The sequence below is a fragment of the Trichechus manatus genome, unplaced genomic scaffold (genome assembly GCF_000243295.1).
Source record: "Trichechus manatus latirostris isolate Lorelei unplaced genomic scaffold, TriManLat1.0 scaffold00129, whole genome shotgun sequence".
Taxonomy (NCBI): Eukaryota; Metazoa; Chordata; class Mammalia; order Sirenia; family Trichechidae; genus Trichechus; species Trichechus manatus.
The window spans coordinates 2,158,254-2,166,069 of NW_004444065.1; the positions used below are offsets into that span (position 1 = coordinate 2,158,254).

Genomic DNA, 7,816 nt, shown 5'->3' on the forward strand with positions numbered 1-7,816 from the left:
CAAGAAAATCCAACACCTCTACAACAAAAAGACAAATAATCCTATTAAAAAATGGGCAAAGGAAATGAACAGACACTTCAACAGAGAAGACATTCAAGTGGCCCACAGACACATTAGGAAATGCTCGCATTCACTAGCCATTAGAGAAATGCAAATTAAAACTACAGTGCGATACCATCTTACCCTGGCATTACTGGCACGAATCAAAAACACTGGAAATAACAAATGTTGAAGAGGCTGCTGGGAGATCGGAACCCTTATGCACTGCTGGTGGGAATGCATAATGATACAACCATTTTGGAAAGTGATATGGTGCTTCCTTAGAAAGGTAGAAATAGAAATACCATATGATCCAGCAATCCCACTCTTAGGAATATATTCTAGAGAAATAAGAACCTTCACAGGAATAGACATATGGACACCCAGGTTCATGGCAGCATTGTTCACAACAGCAAAATGATGGAAACAACCTAGATGCCCATCAACAGATGAATGGATAAACAAACTATGGTACACACACACAATGGAGTATTATGCACCAATAAAGAATAATGATGAATCTGTGAAGCATCTCATAACATGGATGAAACTGGATGACATTATGCTGAGTGAAATATGTCAATCACAAAAGGACAAATATTGTATGAGACCTCTACTGTAAAAACTTATGGAAAAGTTTACAAACAAAAAGTAAAAATCTTTGTCTGTTACGATGGACGGGAGGAGTGGAGGGAAATACTAAATATACAGTAGATAAGTGGTAACTTTGGTGAAGGGTAAAACAGTATGTAGTACTGGGGAAGCCAGCACAACTTGTACAAGGAAAGGTCATGGAAACTCCATAGATACACCCAAACTCCCTGAGGGACTGAATTGCTGAGAGTAAGGCTGTGGGGACGATGGTCTCAGGGAACATCTAGCTCAATTGGCATAACATAGCTTATAAAGATGATGTTCTACATTCTACCTTGATGAGTAGCGTCTGGGGTCTTAAAAGCCTGTGAGCAGCCATCTAAGATACTCCACTGGTCTAACCCCTTCAGGAGTAAGAGAGAATGAAGAGAACAAGATACAAGGAAAAGATCAGTCCAAAGGACTTAACAGACCACAGCTACCAAGGCCTCCACCACACTGAGTCCAGTACAGCTAACTGGTGCCCAGCTACCACCAATGAGTGTTGTGACCAGGATCCCAACAGAAGGTTCTGGACAGAGCTGGAGAAGGATGTAGAACAAAACTCTAACACACAAAAAAGACCAGATTTACTGGCCTGACAGATACTGGAGAAACCCCAAGAGTATGGCCCCCGAACACCCTTTTAGCTCAGTGGTGATGTCACTCCCGAGGTTCACCATTCAGCCGGGGATTGGACAGCCCCATAAAATAAAATGGGACTAATGAGGCACAGGAGTCTAGGAACAAGGACTAGAAGGCAGAAGGGGACAGGAAAGCTGGTGATAGGGAACCCAAGGTTGAGTAAGGACAGTGTTGAGATGTCATGGGGTTGTTAACCATTGTCATAGGGCAATACATGTACTAACTGTTTAATGAGAGACTATTTTGTTCTGTATAGCTTCATGTAAAGTGAGAATAACAGCACAATTGAAAGAATGTAATTGATGTCATTGAACTGTACATGTAGAAATTTTTGAAAAGGTGTATCTTTGGCTATGTATATTTTCACCAAAACAAAAAAAAAGGTCCTCCAAGGCAGAGAAGGGAGAGTGTTGACAAGTCGTTGAGTTGTTAACCAATGTCATAAAACAATATGTGTACTGACTGTTTAATGAGAAAATATTTGTTATGTAAACCTTCACCTGAGGTACAATAAAAAAACAAAATTAAAAGAAAGAAAACACCACAAGGTAATCTTAGTAGATGCCGAAAAGCATTTGATAAAATTCAATACCCATTCATGATGAAACACACACACACACAAACTAGAAGTAAAAGGGAACATCCTCAATCTGATTAAGAGTATTTAGGAAAAGCCAATGGTTAACACCGTACTTGATGGTGAAAGACCTTTCTCCCTGAGATCAGGAACAGGAAAAGGACGTCCACGTTTCCCACTTCTACTCAGCATTGTCCTGGAGTTTCTATCCAAGGCAATTAGGCAAGAAAAAGAAATGGTTTCTAGTTTGGAAAGGAAGAAGTCTACTCACATATAACACCTCTTGTGTATTAAAAAAAAAAAAAAAAATCCAAGGAGTCCAATAAAAAACTATTAGAATTTAAAAACAAATTCAGCAAGATTGCAGGATATAACAGCAACATACAAAAATCAACTGTGAAAAAAAAAAAAGTAACTCAAAATGGATCGAAGACTTAAATATAAAATCAAAAACGTTTAAGATCATGGAAGAAAAAATAGAGACAATGCTAGGAGCCCTAATGCACGCCATAAACAGAATACCAACCATAAGTAACAATGCACAAGCACCGGAAGAGAGACTAGATAAATGAGAGCTCCTAAAAATCAAACACTTATGCTCATCAAAAGACTTCACCAAAAGAGTAGAAAGAGAACCTACAGACTGGGAAAAAAATTTTGGCTACGACAAATCCGATCAGCGTCTAATCTCAAAATCTACAAGATACCGCAAAACCTCAACAACAAAAAGACAACCCAATTAAAAAATGGGCAAAGGAGGCGGAAGCTGGGTGGTGGCAGAGGCCGTGGCGGCTGCCTGGGCGTTTGAAAGTGGCTACGCAGGCGACAGCAGACCCCGCCTGTGAGCTGGAGACAGCAACCATCATCTCCAAGTCTGACCAACTGCTCATCGTTGTGTCTATCCTCAAAGGTCGTCATTTTCCTAAACATCCAAAGCATGTGCTTGTTGTAGAAGCAAAGTTTGATAGAGAACAGTTGGCTACTGATTTTGTGGACCATACTGACCAGCCAGAATTTGCTACTGAGTTAGCTTGGGAAATTGACAGGAAAGCACTTCATCTGCACAGGCTACAGTGTACTCCTATCAAACTCCAGTGTTTTGCCTTGAATCCTTTATCTTCAGCAAAGGAAACCATAGCTTACATTGTTCTGAACTTAAGACCTGCTCAAGAAACAAAGCAGTACCTGCCAGCCTGTCTGGACTTGACCCCAAGGACATTGTGGCAGTGCTGAATGAGGAGAAATGCTACCATCAGATTGGACTAGCAGAGTATTGTACTGACTCCTTCATTATGTCAGTGACCATAGCATTTGCCACCCAGCTGGAGCAGAAATACAACCTGAGTTTTTCTTCTACTATACTTTACTGGGAAATGACGTTACAAATGAGCCCTTCAATGATTTGATCAACCCAAACTTTGAGCCAGAGAAAGCATCTGTTTGCTCACTCAGCAGTGTGGAAATTCTTCGTATCTACCTGGCTCTTCAGTCTAAACTACAGATCCATCTCTGTTGTGGAGACCAGTTACTTGGAAGCACAGAAATATCACTAACTGGATCACTCAAGAAGGGCAGTACAGAAATCAACCACTGCCCAGTCACAGTTGAGAGTGCTTTTACCCTTGATCCCCCAAACCGAGCCAAACAAAAGCTTGCACCTATTCCTGTGGAGCTGGCCCCAATTGTGGGAGTGTCTGTGGCTCTGCAGAGAGAAGGCAGAGACCCCCAGTCTTTAATTGAATTAAAGACCCAGAATGAATATGAACCAGAACATTCAAAGAAGAGAGTTTTAACCCCCGCAAAGAGGAAGACACCTACTGTGCCAAAATCACCAAGTGTGTCCCCTGCACTGCCTCACAACCAGTCACCTCCAGCAAAAGATGATGCAACAGAAAGTGAAGTAGAAAGCTTAGAGTATGATAAAGACACAAAACCAAATTCAAAGGCCATGAATTCTGTACCAGCTTTGGCCCAAACAGTGTCTACATCCAATGTTTCAGAAACAACTTCAGGACAGAAGATTGCTGTTCCAGCAGCATCACATCACTTTTGCTTTTCGATAGACTTAAGGAGTGTCCATGACTTAGAAGTTGGTTTTCCAGTCAACTGTATATTAAGGTACTCATATCCTTTCTTTGAGAGTGCAGCTCCCATTATGACTAATCCTCCTGTAGAAGTTCAGAAAAACATGGAAGTGTGTCTACCCCAATCTTACTGTGCATTTGATTTTGCAACTATGCCTCATCAGCTGCAAGATACCTTCTTAAGGATTCCATTGCTGGTTGAATTACGGCACAAGGATAAAATGAGTAAAGATTTACTTCTGGGAATTGTAAGAATCCAGCTTTCTAATATCTTCAGAAAAAACTTGCTTTCTAGATGCTAATGGTGAACAGTGTTGGCATCAAACTTACAGTGAAAATGTGCCTGTTGTAGCAGCACAAGGGTCAAATAACAGAATAGTAGATCTTTCTTACACAGTGACTCTAGAAGATTATGGACTAGTAAAAATACGTGAGATTTTTGTCTCTGAGTCATCTCAGGGTTTATCTGCTCTACCACAGAAGCCGTCTTCTCTTCCTCCAGCACTTTGTACTTCAGAAATCCAGACAGAGCCTCGTGAAACCTTAGAATACAAAGCAGCACTTGAACTAGAAGTGTGGAAAGAAATGCAAGAAGACATTTTTGAAAATCAGCTAAAGCAGAAAGAACTGGCTCATATGCAAGCTCTTACAGAGGAATGGAAGAAATAAGATCGCGAGAGAGAATCACTAGTAAAGAAAAAGGTGGCTGAATATACTATTTTAGAAGGAAAACTTCAAAAAACCCTAACTGACTTAGAGGAGAGACAGCAGCAGCTTGCCAGTGCAGATTCAGAGTGTCAAAGAGAAAAAAAGGAACTGCAGTCAGAACGTGAACGGAACTTCCAAGAACTTCCGGACTTTAACCATAGGGCCAAAGAAGACTGCATTCACCAAGCAGAATTAGAAAGATTGAAGATCGAGCAGCTAGAAGAGGATAAACACCAACTTCAACAGACGCTTAATGAAGCTGAAAATAAGTATAAGAATTTGGAAAGAGTTCCAACATTTCAAGGATCAACAGAGCAACAAACCAGAAATACGTCTACAGTCTGAAATAAATCTTCTCACCTTGGAAAAGGTTGAACTTGAAAGAAAGTTGGAATCTGCAACAAAGTCCAAAGTGCATTACTAGCAGCAATGGGGATGAGCTTTGAAAGAACTTGCCAGACTTAAACAGCGTGAACAAGAAAGTCAAATGTCTGGTCTCAAAAACAGCAAGAAGAATTAGAACAGATGAGACTATGTTACCTGGCTGCTGATGAAAAAGATACAGTAAAAACTGAGCGACAAGAATTGTTGGATATAAGAAATGAATTGAACAGGTTAAGGCAACAAGACCAAAAACAGTACCAGGATTCCAGAGAGATTGCAAGTGGAAAAATGAAGAGCCCACATGGCAAAACATTGGAAGAAGGTTTGGATGATTATTTGACTCGGCTAATAGAAGTAAGGGATACTTTGATGAGAATGGGTGTGTATAATCACGAAGATCGAATAATAAGTGAACTCCACTGACAGATCAGAGAGGTTTTAGCAAAAAACATGCCAGTAATGAGTAACATTTGGAAAATCTTTACAGAGACTCCAGGTCTTAATTTTAATTTTATCGTAAGACTCTCAAAAGGAGGGTAAAATGGACTTTTACTGAAAAATTTTCAATTTTTATAAGTAAAATTTTGTATGTTATTATGTAGTATTTATTGCATTTTATTTACTTTATCCTACCTCTCCCACACTGGTTTTATTGTAACTGCTTTTCGTACACTCATTTTAAGTGACTCTTCAGTGCTTCTCATAATTTACAATTTGAGGGCTAACTTTCAAAACAGCTTTTCACTAAATATGTTTTAGGAAAAATAACTGCAGTAATTTCCAGTTATATAATTTTTCATGCTGAGCCAAAAAATCCATGTTGCACTTTAACAATGCTGTCTCCTGTTCCATTTGAATGTAGATATGTTAAAAGTTGAGACCAATTGTAAATGTCACCAGTTTTATTTAACTCACTTTAGATGACCTGTCTTATTTTCCTTTAACTTGTAACATTTGCAACTGACAGATTTGCAAATAGAATGTAGAATCAAGGTAGAGAAGCCATATTATATATTGGATGACAAATTATTTACTTACATAAAATTAATACAGATTAAACTTGTTTCAAGAGCTGTTGAACTTTCAAATTTCCAGCATGCTCTTAACTTTTATGAATATGAAATAATAAATTAGCATGTTTTTCTCTGCCATTCTTGTCCTCAAGATTGCATTGTATTCTTTTGTTGGAGTTAAAGATTTTTTTCCCCAGCAATAGTAATATTAGCTGCTAATTCAAACCCTTTCAAATATGGATCAAATATGGAAACAGACACTAAAGGCATTAGCTGAGAATATAGAGTAAAAACCTACTGTTTTTTACTCCCCCTGATTTTAATCAATCTTTTGCAAAAGTACATAAGATTAAGTCACTGGTTTACATAGTGCCATGTCCATATAACCTTAAGGGCTCCTTTACATCATATTCTTCAGAGCCAGTATTTTTCCCCAGAGCAACACTTTCCACCTCCTTCTACACGGTACTGAAAAGGTTTATTAGCAAATTCACAGATTAGATGAGTCTTATAAAACATATGTAGTTTTAAACTTCTGATTCCCAAAGATAACAATTTAAGTATAAACTTTAAGAAATATATACTATTTACCAATAACCTTCAGAAAAGCAGAATAGGCTATTTGGTAACATTAAATTAGTTCATTTTCTATTATATTCCAGTAGGTGTATTTCTTGTTTGCGAAATTAAAGTTCCTACATATATTATATGCTTTCCTTATTAACAAAGTATTGATGTCTAAAACAACCCAGTGGTAAATAACAGGAAAAAAAAAAAAAAGGAATGACTGAATGAGAGGATAATGAATCTGTGAATCATAGCGGGAATTTGAAATATTAATTATGCTTAGATATTTTCTCTCATTGATTTTCTCCCACATGAGTAGAACAAAAGTATTCTTTTTGTTTCGGAAGGTGTCTGGTAAAATATTGTGACTGTTTACCTTTGACTACATTGTTTGCTGCCTGTGATTGTTTTCAAACACTAGAGGGGGCCTTAGATTTAAAGAAGCAAAAAGGATTTTTCAGAAACAAATGTGTGGTTTGTTTTGCCTTCAGTAACGTGATCTTTTGGCTATGTAATTTAACAAACAAAATCATAATGGTATGCAAAAAAAAAAAAAAATGGGCAAAGGATATGAACAGGCACTTTGCCAAAGAGGATATTCAGGTGGCTAACAGACACATGAAGAAATGCTCACGATCATTAGCCATTAAAGAAATGCAGATCAAAACTACAATAAGATACCATCTCACCCCAACAAGGCTAGCATTAATCCAAAAAATGCAAAATAATAAATGCTGAAGAGGTTGTGGAGAGACTGGAAGGAACACTTATACACTGCTGGTGGGAATGTAAAATGTGGTACAACCACTTTGGAAATCAATTTGGCACTTTCTTAAAAAGCTAGAAATAGAAGTACCATACGATCCAGCTATCCCACTCCTTGGAACATATCCTGGAGAAATAAGAGCCGTCAAACGAATAGATACATGCACACCCATGTTCACTGCAGCACTGGATAAATAAATTATGGTATATCCATACAATGGAATAATACGCAACAATAAAGAACAACGATGAAGCTGTGAAACATATTATAACATGGAGGAAGCTGGAGGTCATTATGCTGAGTGAATTTAGTCAGTCACAAAAGGACAAATATTGTATAAGAACACTATTATAAGAACTCAAGAAAAGGTTTAAACACAGAAGAAAACATTCTTTGATGG

General features: G+C 38.1%; 1 pseudogene; it reads left to right on the forward strand.

Moving 5' to 3' along the window:
* LOC101354537 (centrosomal protein of 120 kDa pseudogene) overlaps positions 1-5,610 on the forward strand; it is a 32,649-nt pseudogene extending 27,039 nt beyond the window's left edge.
* Positions 5,611-7,816: the final 2,206 nt, after the last annotated feature.